The sequence below is a fragment of the Gopherus evgoodei genome, chromosome 7, assembly GCF_007399415.2.
Source record: "Gopherus evgoodei ecotype Sinaloan lineage chromosome 7, rGopEvg1_v1.p, whole genome shotgun sequence".
NCBI classification, from domain to species: Eukaryota; Metazoa; Chordata; order Testudines; family Testudinidae; genus Gopherus; species Gopherus evgoodei.
Window position 1 is genome coordinate 105,168,350 of NC_044328.1, and position 17,297 is coordinate 105,185,646.

A 17,297-nucleotide genomic window follows, 5' to 3' on the forward strand; every position below is an offset into this window, starting at 1 on the left:
AACCCCCCGCTGGCAAAGACCGGGAGCGGAAGAAGCTCTGGGGGCCCAGGCCCTGCGAGAGTTTTCCCGGGAGTGAAGGACTCCGCTCTAGGGGCCCAAAAAAAACTCTCGTGGGGGCCCCTATGGGGCCTGGGACAAACTGCCCCACTTTCCCCCCCCCCGGGTGGCCCTGGGTGGTGGACAACGAACAACGGAGGGAGGGAATGGAGCGAGAGGGGGTGGGCCCTCAGAGAAGGGCCATTCAGTTTTGTGTGATTAAAAAACTGACAACCCTACCAGTACATCCACTTCCACAGAAGACACAACAATTGCACTGAACTACCATCAAATCATTGTATACTAAAAATCCAAGAGAAACTTATCAATATCTGAATTAATGTCTAACTCATGCAGGCAACAAAATGTAACAGGTTACATGACAAGAGCAATAATTATGTCACAGAAGTCACCATATGGACAAAAACAAACCATCATTAGGAACACAACAGATAGAGACAATTTTCACCTGTATCACATCAGTAGTTTAATCTCTAGCTCTGAGCAAAACCAACAACACAACTCCTAGAAACTTTTGAAAAATGGCAATTTTTCAGAGTTTATATCTCCTGCAATTCCTAGCTCAAATGACCCTAAATTTAGGTCACTAACCCTATCCTGCACTCTTATAAGGCACATCAAATTTCAAAGGGCATCCTACTAAACATGTCAGTTTTAGAGAACTTAGAAAGGTCAATCTTGAAACAGAAGTTGTGACGCAACCTTAACTATAGTGGTATTGCTGCACCACTATAACCCTGGCAACTCCACTTGGGAACCTCAAACAACTTTTACAGTTTCTTTCTCCTCCCGTGTCCAGCATCTTGTAGCTGTCACCACCAAACTCTGGAAACAAGCTACTCCTGAAATAGTGAAACACCTGAAGACTTGCTAATGTTCTCATTACCGAGAGCTCCAACATCTGTAACTTCATTGAAAGCTTACCAAAAACCACAAAATAATACGTATTGCCAAGTAAGTGTAGACATTATCAACCTGATTTTTAACATGCTCAGAAAGCCTTCCAAACTGTCTGGACATAGTCCAGTACTTCTAAAGTTCCCTGGGGGTGAAAGGAAAACAAAATAAATATAAAAAGGACTGAGAGATGAGAGAAAGAAAGAAGACACAGTGTCTTTATACTCTCCCTTATAACTTACCTTTCAAACATTTTTAAACATCTCAGTTGACAAAAGGTTTCTGGAAAGATGCATGCCTATTTTCACAAATAAAAGTGTCTTGGCACTCTTTATGAATTCTGTAAAATATACTCTCACCATAGAATGGTAAGCAGGACTTATCCAAGTTTTGAGGGATGCACACTTTTATAACCAGTAGCCCAGAACTGGAGGGTATTTATATTTATTGTTATCTTTATCTGGGATTTTTCTTGTTTAATTGTGGCTCAACACATCACCAAGCAAAGCAGGATAATTTTCTTTGAATATTCCTTTTTCTTTACATTTATTACTGCATTAAAAACAAAAAGTGAGGAAAAATTGGAAAAATGGAGAAGTGAAACACATTGTATAGAAGAGTGTTTTCATTAGCTAATCTGAGTTCTACAGCACTTTTGTCATTTTACAATATCTATACTAAAAAGATAATGAACAAAAAGCCTGTTCATATATGCACTAGATATTGTGTTTATCAAAATTAAAAAGTCCTTTCTTGGTTTACTGCATGGAGGTATGAGCAATGATCAAATGAAAAGGGGGAGGGTTGTAAACCAGTCACAACCACACATATGATTCTTTATATTTTAAAATATCTGTTAAGAGTTTGAAAAACTAAATTTAAAAAACTGGAGGGATAAAAATACATATTGGTATGTTCAGATTTTTTAAATGTTGCTAACATACACCATTACAATATACCGAATGGCAACATTCAAATTTAGATTATTTTTAAATCATGCTCTGAAACTGGATTGCTGGTATTATAATCTTTTTACTAATATTGTAAATTTCAGCTAACATATAATTTCAGAAATTTTCAGAATACTCACTGCTGTAGTGTGTTACAACAAATGTATATATCTATGTATGAGAATTTAACTGATTACTCTACCACCTGATCGTGCACATTGCTGAGCACCCTCAACTCCCACTGATGTTAATGGAAGTTGAGGGCATTCATCACCTCACAGGAGGTGGTGCTCTTTCCCAGATTGCATTCTAGCTAATGAAAATGGAATGGCGAATGAAGGAGAGAAAAGGAACGGTTGTAGAATATGCATCTTAGAATGTATAAGATTGTAAAATAAAGCTGTCAGGCATTCTGCTGCTGTCAGGCACAGTGACAGCAATTAGTACTTATTGTGTGTTCACAAAATTCCAACAATGAAAACCGTTTGCCCCAAAAGCAATATTAAGTATGTTGGATAGCAGGCATGCTGAATGAATGAGCAATTATACTATTACCAAATGTAGGTGCGTAGAAACTCAGTACTGCCTTAGTAATTTTTTTTCGGAGGTTTAGGTTTTTTGCTAACTCTAATATTCAAAATAAAAAAGAGGAAAAAAAGCAGTATTCTTTTTTAAAATGTCCCGGCTCTGCACTGTGTTTAAACCATCACTTTTTTTTTTTACTGCAATGTTTTGAACAACTAACTTTTAAGAACAACTTTAAAGCTACCCCCGTTCTAATTAAGTCAGTTTTCAGCCTTTATGTTAGATAGTACCTAAACAGTGTAAAGAAATAATCTTTTAAATCTAATCTGAATTTCTCTCATTAGCAGTATACCAAACATATCATCGTCTGCCTGAGTCAGGATAACCTGAACTGGCCTTGGGGGAGGAGGGTTATTTTGGTACATCAAAAGGCCTGAAAGGGAATGTGTTTTGTTTTAAAAAAAAACATTTTATAGCTTTTCCAAGAGTCTGTCTACACTTAAAAATGCTACAATGGCACAGCTGTGCCGCAGCGCTTCAGCATAGGCACTACCTACACCGACTCTGCCATTAATGTAAGTAATCCACCTCCCTGAGGTGGATTCTTCCATTAACATAGGTAATCCAGCTCCATGAGAAGTGGTAGCTAGGTAGATGGAAGAATTTTTCTGTCATCCTAGCACTGTCTATGTGGGGATGTAGGTCAGTTTAATTACGCCATCAGGGATGTGAAATATCCACACCCCTGAGCAACATAGTTATGATGACCTAATTTTCTGGTGTAGACCAGGCCTGAGGAATAGCAGAATTATCAAATCTGATCTCCCCTAATTTTTGCTGTAGAACATATTGTATGTCTTTAGAAACACCACCACCCGCATCAAAGGGTGAGGGAACTGATGGTGCCAGCAGTAAAAAAAGAGACAGTCCCCAGTACTAAGGGAGGGAGGCACCTGCCAAAGGACCATAGGTAACTCCTCCCAGTGGAATCTCTGGCACCCATTGGCTAGTTGGGGGAGAGGGGCGCTGATTGGCCAGCATTCCCCAACTCCCAGGATTCAGACCAGCGCAGTGGCCAAGTGGAACCTCTTTCAGCTCCGTTCCAGCAGCACAGTACAGCATACCTACCAATACTTGGCAATCAAAAATAAGCACACTTTATACAGCAAACTGTCTTCCAAAGAAGGTTGGATGTTTTCGTGCATATTTATTTTGACTGATTGCTCCTTAATTGAAAGAGCCAAGGATGTTTAATAATAAAATCCTTTTTCAAAAATGTTGGTAATTGAATTTAACTAAGCAAACTAACAAAAAGCAAAGTTCTAAGAATTAGGTTAGAAGTCCTTTCCCCTCTCAGCTGCTCAATTCTCCCACTTCTGGGCTCTTGTCATGTCATCATTTCACTAATTCTTCAGTCACTAGGGACTTAAAAATACAAATCCTGTCTGCTTTTAACGTAAAAAAAAAAAATCTGAAATTCACCAAAACAAACACACACAACTTTAAAACTTTCATAGATTTTACAGCCAGAAGGGCCCATTGTGATCATCCTGTCTTATCTCCTGTATAGCACAGGCCACAGAACTTCACCAAAATAATTCCTACAGCATATCTTTTAGAAAACGATTCAATCTAGTTTTAAAATTTTTTAGTGATGGAGAATATATCACGACACTTGGTAAAGTATTCCAGTGATTAATTACTCTTACCGTTAAAAAAAACCATATATTTGTGCCTTAATTCTAGTCTGAATTTGTCTAGCTTCAACTTCTACCCATTGGATTGTGTTATACCTTTCTCTCCTAGACCGAAGAGCCCATTATTAAATATATGTTCCCTACGTTAGTGTTCAGACTGTAATCAAATCACCACTCAGCCTTCTCTTTGTTAAACTAAATAGTTTTAGCTCCTTGAGTATATCACTATAAGGCATGTTTTCTAATCCTTTAATCATTCTTGGTGTAGAAATTCATTTCAAGTGTGCCTCTTTGGGCCTTCTTGGCCCATGCAGGTCCTCTCAGCAGGCAGCAGATGGCCCTAGAGCAGTGATGGGCAACCTGTGGCCCATGCTGCTTCCTGCAGCTCCCATTGGCTGGGAACAGCGAACCACGGCCACTGGGAGCTACAGGCACCCATGCCTGTGGACGGTCAATGTTAACAAAACTGTCTCGCAGCCCACCAGTGGATTATCCTGACAGGCAGCATGCAGACTGTGGGCCACATATTGCCCATCACTGTCCAAGAGATTAAAGATGATTTTGTTATGTTTACCAAATGCTCCTGCAAATTCTAGGAGGTGCTTTTAAATAATTCTAATTCCACCTAGAAGGAACATCTCACTTCTGACCCTTTCTACACAGAAGTTAGTTCTTCCTAACGCACATTTTCTATATAGTGCTATTGTCTCTAAGGGAGTTCACAAGGTTGGCAAGTGCTGTACTGTTTTAACTTTGACATTTCATTGATAAAATGCTCCGGTTTTTCAGCTGAAAACTAAAACAGGAAAAAACCTGTTACTGCAGCAATCATAAAGACACTGTTTTTACTATAAAATCTGATTTTTCCCTCATCAGATTCAACTTCCAGATTTAAGATGACATAACAAAATAGCCATTATTGTAACCCTCCCAATTTTCAAGTTGATGTAGTTTACATTGCAGACTGAATTTAAGCCTAGTTTTTTAAAAAACATATTAAATTCTTGGTTTACCCAATTAATTAACGTATACAGAATCAAAGCAGCCTTTCAGACACACCTTCCCCCACACATAAAAACATTACGGAAAATATTCATTACAACTTTTGTTTGTAAAAGCATCCTGAAGCAATCATTAACATGATGGAACAGATCCTCGTTTATGTTAGGGGCAGTTTTGTGCTGGTCCACCAGCAAAAAGCACCCTTGAAGGTACCTTATCCAGCAGCTGGAGGATTGGGACTACAGCCAGCACAATGTAAGACTGCCACCAGGCAGATTTAAATTGTGCCAGAGGGTTGCAAATTTGTAGGGGTGGGATTCAGCCCAAAATAAAAGGAGAGCAAAGATGGCCACTTTTTGACACACATCCCTCCTAAGGTACTTCCTCCACCACCCAAACTTGTCAGCATATAAAATGGGCAGTGGTTATAATGTATGATAGTTACACAGTCAGACCTTTAGCTGGTTTAAATGAGCGTTGCTCACTGAAGCCAATGCAAGTATGCAAATGTATGCCATCAGAAGATTTGATCTATAGTCTTCATTTAGAATGACGGATCCAGTTTACAATGTTTGGATGAGACTTTTAACTACCCCGAAGATGAGAGATTGTGATCTAGAGGGGTTTTTTTAAACGTGCTTAAAAAATACGTAATTATGGAAGAGCTGCAGTTACATCCTAGTTAGGGTTGGGTTCAACTTTACATTTAAGCCAGGATTCATCCTCTTTGTACTGTATGAAAAATACAATTAATCTTCCCCAAATTTATAGCACAGTCTCTGAGTAAAGACTGACCACACAGATTCTTTTAAGTAAATTTGTTAATTTATGAGTGCTAATCAATTAAAAAAGGGTCTTTAAAAAATTCATATTTTACATCACAATTTTTGGGGCTTTCAAGCTTAAAAACTACAGGCTAAACAGTATGACATTTGTACACAGTGATATTTAGGATCGCTTTCTGGGGACAGAATTGTTTTAATTAATATTGGGAAAACTATTTATCATAAACATGAAAAATATGCACAATGGGTAGCATATAATGTGGGGATTTTTTGTTAACATCTATTTAACTTCAGTTATTAATTAAAATTTTAGAATAAAAGGATGTCTTGGTTAAAGATTCATCAACATTTCCTCTTTCAATTAAGGTGTTAGAGCTTGCAAAAAATATGATTGGAGAAGGTCCACCAGAAAACTTAAGAAAGACCAATCTTCCAATTCCTGGTATTTCTAGTATAAATGCATTAAAAAAAACCACTTTTCTAACAATCTTTCAGGCCTTGTTTTTAAGTCTTAAAGAAGAAAAAATAGCACAAGCCCAATTTTAAAAAATTCTTTTGCAGATCATTTTTAAAATCAAATGGAGTATGGAGGGGGTTCCAGACATATTAAAGAAAAGCAACTGTTTCCATAAATGGTATGTAACTCCAAATACAATACATAGTATAAATCAATGATTCATCATATTAGGCCAGACTTTCAGCAGGAAGGAAAGTGTCCAGTTTACGTACTGTTAGAATGCTAGCAGATTGGCCGAAAATAAGAAATATTTAAAAAAAATAGAAAACAAAAATGGATAAGACAAACTGGAAGTATTATGCTTATATTACAGTTAAAATATTCACACCACTTTGCCCCAGTTGGAGACTATAATTTGCATTTGAGTGTCCAACTGTATTTTAAGCAGTCAGGTACGATTCATACATGCAGCATGGTACAACTAATTCAGCATCTCACCAAAACAGAGAGAATGTGTTTAAGTGCATAAAGAGCTGCGAATCTTGGCAAACAAATTAAGACTCTGGTTCCTGCAATTGGATTTGTTAGTTCAGACCCCTTCATTATTAGATCCAATTGCATGATTAAGGCTTAAATCTTATTTATAAATAAAGGCTATTATATTAAGGCCTGGTTTTTATATATGCCTATTTTCTCATAGGGAATATATTTGTGTATATTATTTCATTCAGGCCCTTTAGATAAAGGAAGCCCATCAGAAGAAGAAATTAAGTTTTTTATAATCTTGAACAATTCCTTTAATCACTCATATTAGTTTCTATACTGTGTTGTAAGAATATGGATTGGGAAAAAGACCCATACAAAATTTAGGGAGTAAAAGACTATGGATACAGCAGCTATTATATTTTAGACTTTGCAGAAATTTGTGATGTAGGTAAGGCCATATTTTATTTTTAAAAGGGGAATAGACAGGAGAGCCATTTATATTGTTTCATGCAACAGGCTCATTTAACACAATATCAACTCATTATGGAGGATCGCTCTCTGTATTTGTTTTCCCTTTGATATCCAATAAGTGACGCATGATTTTCATAAAACACTATTATAATTCATCAGCTCTACAAACTATAAAATGAACTCATACAGATAACTGGTTCAATCAAAAAGTGATAAACATGTCATGATATGAAAATAATTTATTTCCTTATAAATTAAAATAACATATGATTGGAAAAGTCATACTTGGACTGCATGATAGAGGTGACAGTAATCAAAAATAAATTTTATTATTTGCATAATGTAGGAGCTACTGGTAGAATAGTAACCAGAAGGCACGTAAAACATGCCTATAATACCTCAAATATCTATGATTATGTCTATGTATATATAGACATAAGGATTATAAATTAAATAACGTTTTGAAGCACAAAGTGTCAAAACACTAAGCATACAGTGTGACCTATTTATTACAGGAAGGGAGTTTAAAGATAGGCTATTTATTTTCATATAATTCACAGATAGGAGTTGAAAGTAATGATAAAACTGTCTCAAGATTCTCTAAAATAAATTATATACATCTACAAATAGACAAAGTACTCAAATGAATCTATAACTAGTTGAGCAAATTTGTGTACAATTCTATATCCAATTACTAACACTGTTATTTAACAAATAAAACTTCATCCTTTCATCTCATAGTTCCTAAAGTGCCTTTAAAAATTATGCAAAGACTTACACACACACACCCCAAACATCCCAGACCTTTATGCATAGGAGTAGTTTCCACTGAATTCTTTAGGACTTACTCCTATTAGTAAAATTATACACACTCAACTATTTGCAGGCTAAAACCATATATCAATTTTTCCTTTTAGTAATAAGAACATTATTTTAGTTTAGGAAAACAATAGAATAGCATCCTGTTCAAAGAATACTTTCAAGACAACACTGAACACCACGCTGATGCACAGATGCTCTCCCATCAACAGCACAACAAGAAGAACTCCATATGGACTCCTCCTGAGAGTCGAAATGACAGTCTGGACCTACACATAGAATACTTCCACCGACGCACACAGGCAGAAATTGTGGAAAAACAACATCACTTGCCTCATAACCTAAGTCGTGCAGAACGCAATGCCATCCACAGCGTCAGAAACAACCCTAACAGTATAATCAAAGAGGCTGATAAAGGAGGTGCTGTTATCATCATGAACAGGTCTGACTACCAAAAGGAGGCTGCCAGACAACTCTCCAATACCAAATTCTAGAGGCCACTCTCCTCAGATCCCACTGAGGAATACATTAAGAAACTGCACCATCTACTCAGGACACTCCCTACACTAACACAGGAACATATCAACATACTCTTAGAGCCCCAACCGGGGTTACTCTATCTACTACCCAAGATCCACAAACCTGGAAATCCTGGACGCCCCATCATCTCTGGAATTGGCACTCTCACTGAAGGACTGTCCAGATATGCGGACTCCCTACTCAGACCCTATGCCACCAGCACTCCCAGCTATCTCTGTGACACCACTGATTTCCTGAGAAAACTACAGTGCATTGGTGATCTTCCAGAAAACACCATCCTAGTCACTATGGATGTGGAGGCTCTCAACACAAACATCCCACACACAGATGGAATATGAGCTGTCAGGAACAATATCCCTGACGATGCCACAGCACAATGGTTGCTGAGCTCTGTGACTTTATCCTCACGCACAATTATTTCAAATTAGATGACAATATATACCTCCAGACCAGTGGCACCACTATGGGCACCTGCATGGCCCCACAAATGCCAACATTTTTATGGCTGACCTGGAACAACTCTTCCTCAGCTCTCATCCACTCATGCCTCTTCTCTACCTACACTACATTGATGACATCTTCATCATCTGGACCCATGGAAAGGAGACTCTGGAAGAATTCAACCACAATTTCAACAGCTTCCACCCCACCATCAACTTCAGCCTGGACCAATCTACACAGGAGGTCCACTTCCTAGACACCACAGTACAAATAAGTGATGGTCATGTTAACACCACTCTATACCAAAAATCCACCGACCGCTATGCCTACCTTCATGCCTCCAGCTTCCATCCCGGACACATCACATGATCCATCGTCTATAGCCAACTGCTGAGGTACAACCACATTTGCTCCAAGCCCTCAGACAGAAACCAACACCTATAAGATCTTCACCAAGCATTCTCAAAACTATGATACCCACACGAGGAAATAAGGAAACAAATCAAGAGAGCCAGAAGTGTACCCAGAAGCCTCCTGCTGCAAGACAAGCCAAAGAAAGAAACCAACAGAACTCCACTGGCTATCACCTACAGTCCTCAGCTAAAACCTCTCCAACGCATCTGTGATCTACAACGCATCCTGGACAAAAATCCCTCACTTTCACAGGACTTGGGGGGCAGGCCAGTCATCACCCACAGACAACCTGCCAACCTTAAGCATATTCTCACCAGCAACCACACAACGCAACATAGTAACTAACTCAGGAACCAATCCATGCAACAAACTTCAATGCCAACTCTGCCCACATATCTACACCAGTGACACCATCACAGGACCTAACCAGATCAGCCACAGCATCACTGGTTCATTCACCTGCACATCCACCAACGTAATATACGCCATCATGTGCCAGCAATGCCCCTCTGCTATGTACATCAGCCAAACTGGACAGTCCCAGCGTAAAAGGATAAATGGACACAAGTCAGATATTAGGAATGGCAATATACAAAAACCTGTAGGAGAACACTTCAATCTCCCTGGACACACAATAGCAGATTTAAATGTAGCCATCCTGCAGCAAAAAAACTTCAGGACCAGACTTCAAAGAGAAACTGCTGAGCTTCAGTTCATTTGCAAATTTGACACCATCAGTTTAGGATTAAACAAAGACCGTAAATGACTAGCCAACTACAAAAGCAGTTTCTCCTCCCTTGGTGTTCACACCTCAACTGCTAGAAGAGGGCCTCATCCTCCCTGACTGAACTAACCTCGTTATCTCTAGACTGATTCTTGCCTGCATATTTATACCCGCCTCTGGAAATTTCCACTAAATGCATCTTACGAAGTGAGTATTCACCCACGAAAGCTTATGCTCCAATACGTCTGTTAGTCTGTTAGGTGCCACAGTACTCTTCGTTGCTTTTTATAGATCCAGACTAACACGGCTACCCCTCTGATACTTGACATCTTGTTTTAGCGTCAGATGTTCACACTGTGTTTATAATAATGTTTCACTTTCCCTTTTAAACTGGAGAAATTCTATGCAAAAAAACTTGTTTTAACATTTACATTCTGGATTATTTAAAAATCTATCAAAGACCACAAAGAAATCCATACTGTAATCTACATTTTTAATTCCGCAGCCATACTTATTTTTACAGTCATAAAATATAAAGCAAAATTATGTGGATGAGCCATTTGAGCCAGTAAGGATATGTATGCCTGCGCCATAACATTTTAGGCTGTGTTCTCATCAAAATTCATAAGGAACCCAATCCTGTGAGATGTGAAGCATCCTTCAGTTCCATTGTCTTCAGCATGAGATGAGGGTATACATCACTTCTCAGGATTGTGCCCAAAATGAACTGGGCTGGACCTCATCCAGCCTTATATTGTAGCCCTCCAAGGAACATGCAGGTGCTGTAGGAAATGGTTTTGGTGATTCCCTCTGAGTGAGTACAGAACCAGTTCCCTAGAATACTGCTAGAAAGCACTCTGCTACTGGAGTTGCCATTTTTCTGAGGAGACAGAACTGAATTCCCAACAACTGGCGTTATTAAATATTTCGTAGTACTTTTCTGCTGTGCTACACCCTCTTTTCCTGCTTTAGTACAAAAGTTGAGCCTAACACGTTCAAGCATTATCCATGCCAATTCATATGAAATTGTGAGCCATCATTGTAGACATCAAATATGAACATCTAACATCTGTTTTCAGTGTTATTCTACTTAGCAAAAAAAGTTGTCTGAGCAGATGTACCATTTTAAAAAAAAAAAAAAAAAAAAAAGATATATGTGTAAAAGCCACAGTACAGCATACCTGCCAATATGTGGCAATCAAAAGTAAATATGCCTTTCACAGCAAACTGTTTCTTCCAAAGAAGGAGGCCAAAAGAAGCATTTTGGAGCACCTGTATCTTCCTGCAGTAGCAGCAGGAAAAGAACCAAGACTGAATGCAGTTATGCTTTACCATGTTCTACTACTCTGATAATCTTGTCTCAGTGTTCAAAGAATGATGTGACAAGAAGCTGTATTTCAAAAAAATTATGTTTCTTTTTGGAAGAGGGGAGATGGGAGAAAATTGTAAAGACATAGTTCATGAGGTCACAGAAAAATTTAGACCCTAGATCGTCTTTTTTTAGAAAACAAAAGATTCATACAATGTATAACATACACACAATGAAATACTACGTTGGTCATGTATCTCTTGGCAAATTAATTTTTAAATTAATTTTATTGCCTGTGAAAGGTGCTGGGTTAACAGCATTGAAGACTAAAGGAACAGCAGCAATGCAATCTCCCTCAAAATTTGACATGAAGGGACCATTTCCAGGAATGAGATAGTACAATCTCCAGGTCAATTCAGTTAATGGCCTCTGAGAATCAAAAGGCTCTTATTGGTTCCATTTGTGAGGTTGGACTTTGTAAACTTCATTTGCAACTGGACCGAGACCATCAATGTATCACTGAGCAGTCATTCTATTTTACTAACCTTACATCAGCTGCACTGGATCTGAACTAGTTACCTGGAGGTAAAATGCTCTGTATCCTACTAACAATACCCTTATTGCACGAGTGGCAGCACTGTACTTCTACTTCTCTCACTTCCTCTGAAACAAGTCTGTTTCTCTTGCATTCACACTGATAACCAGACTGGCAGCTGACAACCTGTCCTACCAGTTCCCCTTTTCCAGCAACACCTTTCCCAACTGCATACAGTTATCTGAATGACAACAACACAAGTTTTCACAGTTAAAGCTACCATTTATCTTACTCTCTTCTCAGATCTTTTGCCTTCCTTTAAATTTTTAGATTTTTTTAATTTAATTATTTTAAACTCTAAAGCATAATCTTTCCAGTCATTTTACTTAATAAAATATTTATTCTCCATTTCTCCAAACACCAGCCACTAGATTCTATTGCAGCATTGGGCCAAGAGTAGTCAGAGCAGTACCATAAAATGTGTTAGCATGGCATGCAAACAGCTTAAAATTGTTAAATATGCAAATAGACATATTAGAAATGGAACGGCACTTGGAAAAAAAAGGTAATTTGGTCATTAAAGAAAGAAGGCAGGCTAGCCAGAGAGTAGTTGTTCCAAATTCTCACTCAAAATAAGTGCTATACTGTAAAAGCAGGTTTCTTGGAGAATGGTCTGTGTTAGCCCAGAAAATTCATCTGCTCCTTATTTCCAGAACATGACTTCAGAAGTGAGAAATTTCTCAAGGCAACTGAAGGGCAAATCCACTTAGGCATTCAAGGATACCTTGCAACCCTATGGTGGAACCAAGTTCTTATCCTCAGATGTACCCTATCCACTGCCATAAAAAAAAGGAAGGGGGAAGGGAGAGGCAGAATATGCTCCTACTGGAACTAAAGGCAGGTTATATGCTACTAAAGACTGCTGCCTGGACTTTAAGACAATCAATATTTCACTACCATCCAGACTCCCCTGGAAAGAGACTGGATATTTTTAGACTAAAAATGACAGGAAACTAAAGCCATTTTCACCAGCACCAGCTCCAAAAGATCTCTCATGTGTGGTAGTATGCTGTCATGCAAGTGTATTAACATAGTGATTCTCTGCTACAAAAAACACTATCACTGCAGGAAAACCTTTTCAAGAGCAACATCAACAGACATAGATGAATGAGGTTCTACAGACATATTGAATGCACGATAGGAGATGGTTCCAGAGAGGAAGACAGCAACCTCTCTCTAAATTCTGGACACCATGGCTGACAAGGCCTAACCTGCACTATCAGAAGCACCATAATCCTTGCTGGACCAGTTTCTTCATGGAAAAAGAAAAGAACCAATTATCACTTTAAGAAGTGGGGATTAGAAATCGCAGGCAAATAAACCAAGTAAATTGCTAGACTTCCCTGAAAAGAGCCAAAACTGTTACACTACTTTTAAATATCTTCTGAAGCTCTTACCTCTGCCCTTAGCACTGGAATTTATCAAAAAGACAAAAAAGCACCAGTTGTCTGGTATAAATAATAACACAGCATGAAAGCTGAAGCTCAGCAAACAATAGTTAGTAGAATGAAGATGCATGCCCAAATTTTTTCTGTACAAAGGCACATTTGATATCTAAGTTTATAGCCTTGCCTAGACCCCAAATATACCCTATAACCATTCTGAGGCAGAACAGAAAAAAAAACCAACCAGTTTACTTCACACCTTAGATATTGACAGCGATAGCCTACCATAAATTCAATTCACTTTACTTCAAAAGGATCATTTTTTAAAAGAGTCATTAACACACACAAACAAAAAGGGAACCCAATTAAAGGCAAAAATGCTCTGAAACAATTTTAATTGATTTTTCTGCTGATCTATATTTTCTATTTCTTCTTTTTAGCATTGCCCAGAAGAATCACCATTGCTGGTACAAACCACGGAGGGACAAAAAGGGGGTGATGGTTTTGCTTGCAATTATGTAAAGTCTCAGTCACTGGGTTTTAATTTTGCAAGCCTGAAGCCAAAGTTACTCTGTACCCATGGTCTTTGGTGCAGTTTCTAAGAATATGACATATTTTACATTTCCCAAGTTTCCCCTGCTGACCTGTGATTCTCAAAATGAAGCTACCTATTTTTCCATTTAAGTAACACTTGTCTTGCTTCAAGGACTATGAAGAAAATAAAAGTAAAAAAGTATGAAAATACAGCATTAACATTGCAAACTAAAAATCAAAGCATCTGGTAAGCCACACTCAACATTGCCAAATACACATAAAAGCATCCAAAAGACTATCATTTATATTGAAAAAAATACATTGAGGATACACACTAAAGAATCTTGAAGACTGGAAAAGATATACATAAGAGCACACAGCACATCAGCCTCAACACTGCAAAAATTCATGCAAGAATATTACAAAATTGCACTTGGTATTTTTAAAGTGAATAAAAAATTACTGACTCGGCCCCTCACAGTCTATTTTAGATCAAAAACACAACATGTTAGGATGGATAGAAGTACTATAAATACTGGGAGAGAAGTTGTCTCTGAAGAAGACACACAGGCCTTAGTGGACTTAGATCTCTGTTTCCTTTTCACCTTGGGGGAATGCTCCTCTGAAATGCTTCCAGCTCCACACACTGGGTCATTTAGACAGGCAGAATTGTAGGATTTAAATAAGTGGATAAGATGGTGGAGTTGGGAGGAAGGATCTAGGTTTATTAGGAACTGAGGAATCTTATGGAAAAGAAGGAACCTATACAGGAAAGATGGGCTCCACCTAAACCAAAACAGAACCAGACTTATGGCATGTAAAATAAAAAAGGTTCTAGAGGAGTTTTTAAATTAAAGACTGAGGGAAAGCCAACAAGTGTAGAGAAGCACACAGTTCAGACAGAAAATCTCTTAGGGAAGGATTTATTAAAGGAGATACTCTATAACCTAATAAAGAAGAAAGAATAGAAGCTGAAGTAGTCTAGGTGGGAACAGAAGATAAACAATCAAACAAAAAACAATCCCATCCAAATACATCACATGAAAGCAGACAACTAAATATAGACAGATTTGATAAGGGTTGTCTTCAAATGCTAGAAGTCTAAATCTAAGATGGGTGAATTTGAGTGCCTGGTATTAAATGAAGATAGTGATATAACAGGCATCACAGAAACTTGATGGAACGATAGTAATCAATGGTGGTATATCAGGGTACAAAATATATAGGAATAACAGAGCAGGTTGTACATGTGTGTGTCATAAACAGATAGCTAAGGGTTAATGTCTCTTTCACCTGGAAAGAAGTAATCTGAACCACCTGACCAGAGGACCAATCAGGAAACAGGATTTTTTTCAACTCTGGGTGGAGGGAATTTTGTGTCTGAGTTCTTTGTCTTCTGCCTGTATGCTCTCTCGGATGAGAAGTTTTTCTTTTTCCTGCTTTCTAATCTTCTGTTTCCCAGTTGTGAGTACCAAAGATCAGATAGGGATTTATATGTTCTTTTGTATTTACATGTCTATAATTGCTGAAGTGCTTTGAATTGTATTCTTTTTGAATAAGGCTGTTTATTCATATTTCTTTTAAGCAATTGACCCTGTATTTGTCACCTTAATACAGAGAGACCATTTGTATGTATTTTTCTTTCTTTTTCTATAAAGCTTTCTTTTAAGACCTGTTGGAATTTTTCTTTAGTGGGGAACTTCAGGGAATTGGGTCTGCAGCTCACCAGGGAATTGGTGGGAGGAAGAAGTCAGGGGGAGGTCTGTGTGTGTTAGATTTACTAGCCTGATTTTGCATTCCCTCTGGGTGAAGAGGACAGTGCTTTTGTTTCCAGGACTGGAATTACAGAGGGTGGACTCCCTCTGCTTAGATTCACGGAGGTTGCTTCTGTGTATCTCTCCAGGAGCACCTGGAGGGGGGAAGGGAAAAGATTTATTTCCCTTTGTTGGGAGACTCAAGGGTTTGGGTCTTGGGGTCCCCAGGGAAGGGTTTCGGGGGGACCAGAGTGCCCCAAAACACTCTAATTTTTTGGGTGGTGGCAGCAGTACCAGGTCCAAGCTGGTAACTAAGCTTGGAGGTTTTTCATGCTAACCCCCCATATTTTGGACGCTAAGGTCCAAATCTGGGACTATGTTATGACAGTGTGGGAGTAGCACTATCCGTGAAAAAGCATATAGACTCAAATATAGTAAAAACCTTAAATGAAAAATCAAACACTACAATAAAATCTCTATGGACAGAAATTCCATGCTTGAAAAATAAGAGTATAGCAGAAGGAACATACTACCAATCATCTGATTGGGATGGTGACAGTGATTGTGAAATGCTCAGGGAGATTAGAGAGGTTACAAAAACAGAAAACCCAATAACAGAGAGGAATTTCAACTATTCCCATATTGACTGGGTAAATATCACCTCAGGGTGGGATTCAGAGATAAAATTTCTAGACACCACTGCTTCTTGGAGTAGCTAGTCCTAGAACCCACAAGGGGAGAGGCGATTCTTGATTTAGTCCTAAGTGCAGAACAGTATTTGGCCCAAGAGCAGAACTGCTCAGTAATAGCAATCATAATGTAATTAAAGTTTATATTCTTTAAGGAGGAGGGGAAATACCAAAGAAATCCACCACAGAAGCATTTAACTTCAAAAAGGGGAACTACACAAAAATTAGGAAGCTATTTAAACAGAAATTAAAAGAACAGTCACAACAGTGAAATGCCTGCAAGCTGCATAGTAACTACAGTAAAACCTGCCTTAGGGACCACCTCTGAAGAGAGACCACCTGATATGAGTGACTGCTTGCAGAGGCCTTGAAACATCACCGCTCTCTGGTGTTCAAACCTTTGAAGAGAGACCATCTCTTACAAGCCACCACTTTTGCTAACTCCCATGGGTTGTCACTCTTGGCAGCTTTTACTGCATTTGAAAACAAATAGAGGTTCAAACTAAATATATACTCCCCACTCAAAAAAGAAAAAAGAAAACAGTAAGTGGACTAAAAAATGTCACCATGACTAAACCACAGAGTGGTCAGAAGCAAAAAAGTATCCTTTAAAAATTGGAAATCCAATCCTACTGAGGAAGTCTGACAGGAGTATAAGCTCTGGCAAGTCAAATGTAAAAATATAATTAGGCAGGCTGGTGGTTTCTCTGCAGCTTGAGGTCTTCAAACCAAATTTTGAAGATTTCAAATAACTTGGTCCTGGGAT

At 38.4% G+C, this 17,297-nt stretch overlaps 1 protein-coding gene across 5 annotated transcripts in view; it reads right to left on the reverse strand.

The window, feature by feature from the left end:
* ERC2 (ELKS/RAB6-interacting/CAST family member 2) overlaps positions 1 to 17,297 on the reverse strand; it is an 840,807-nt gene that overhangs the window by 818,913 nt on the left and 4,597 nt on the right. The gene's annotated exons all lie outside the window — the stretch shown is intronic.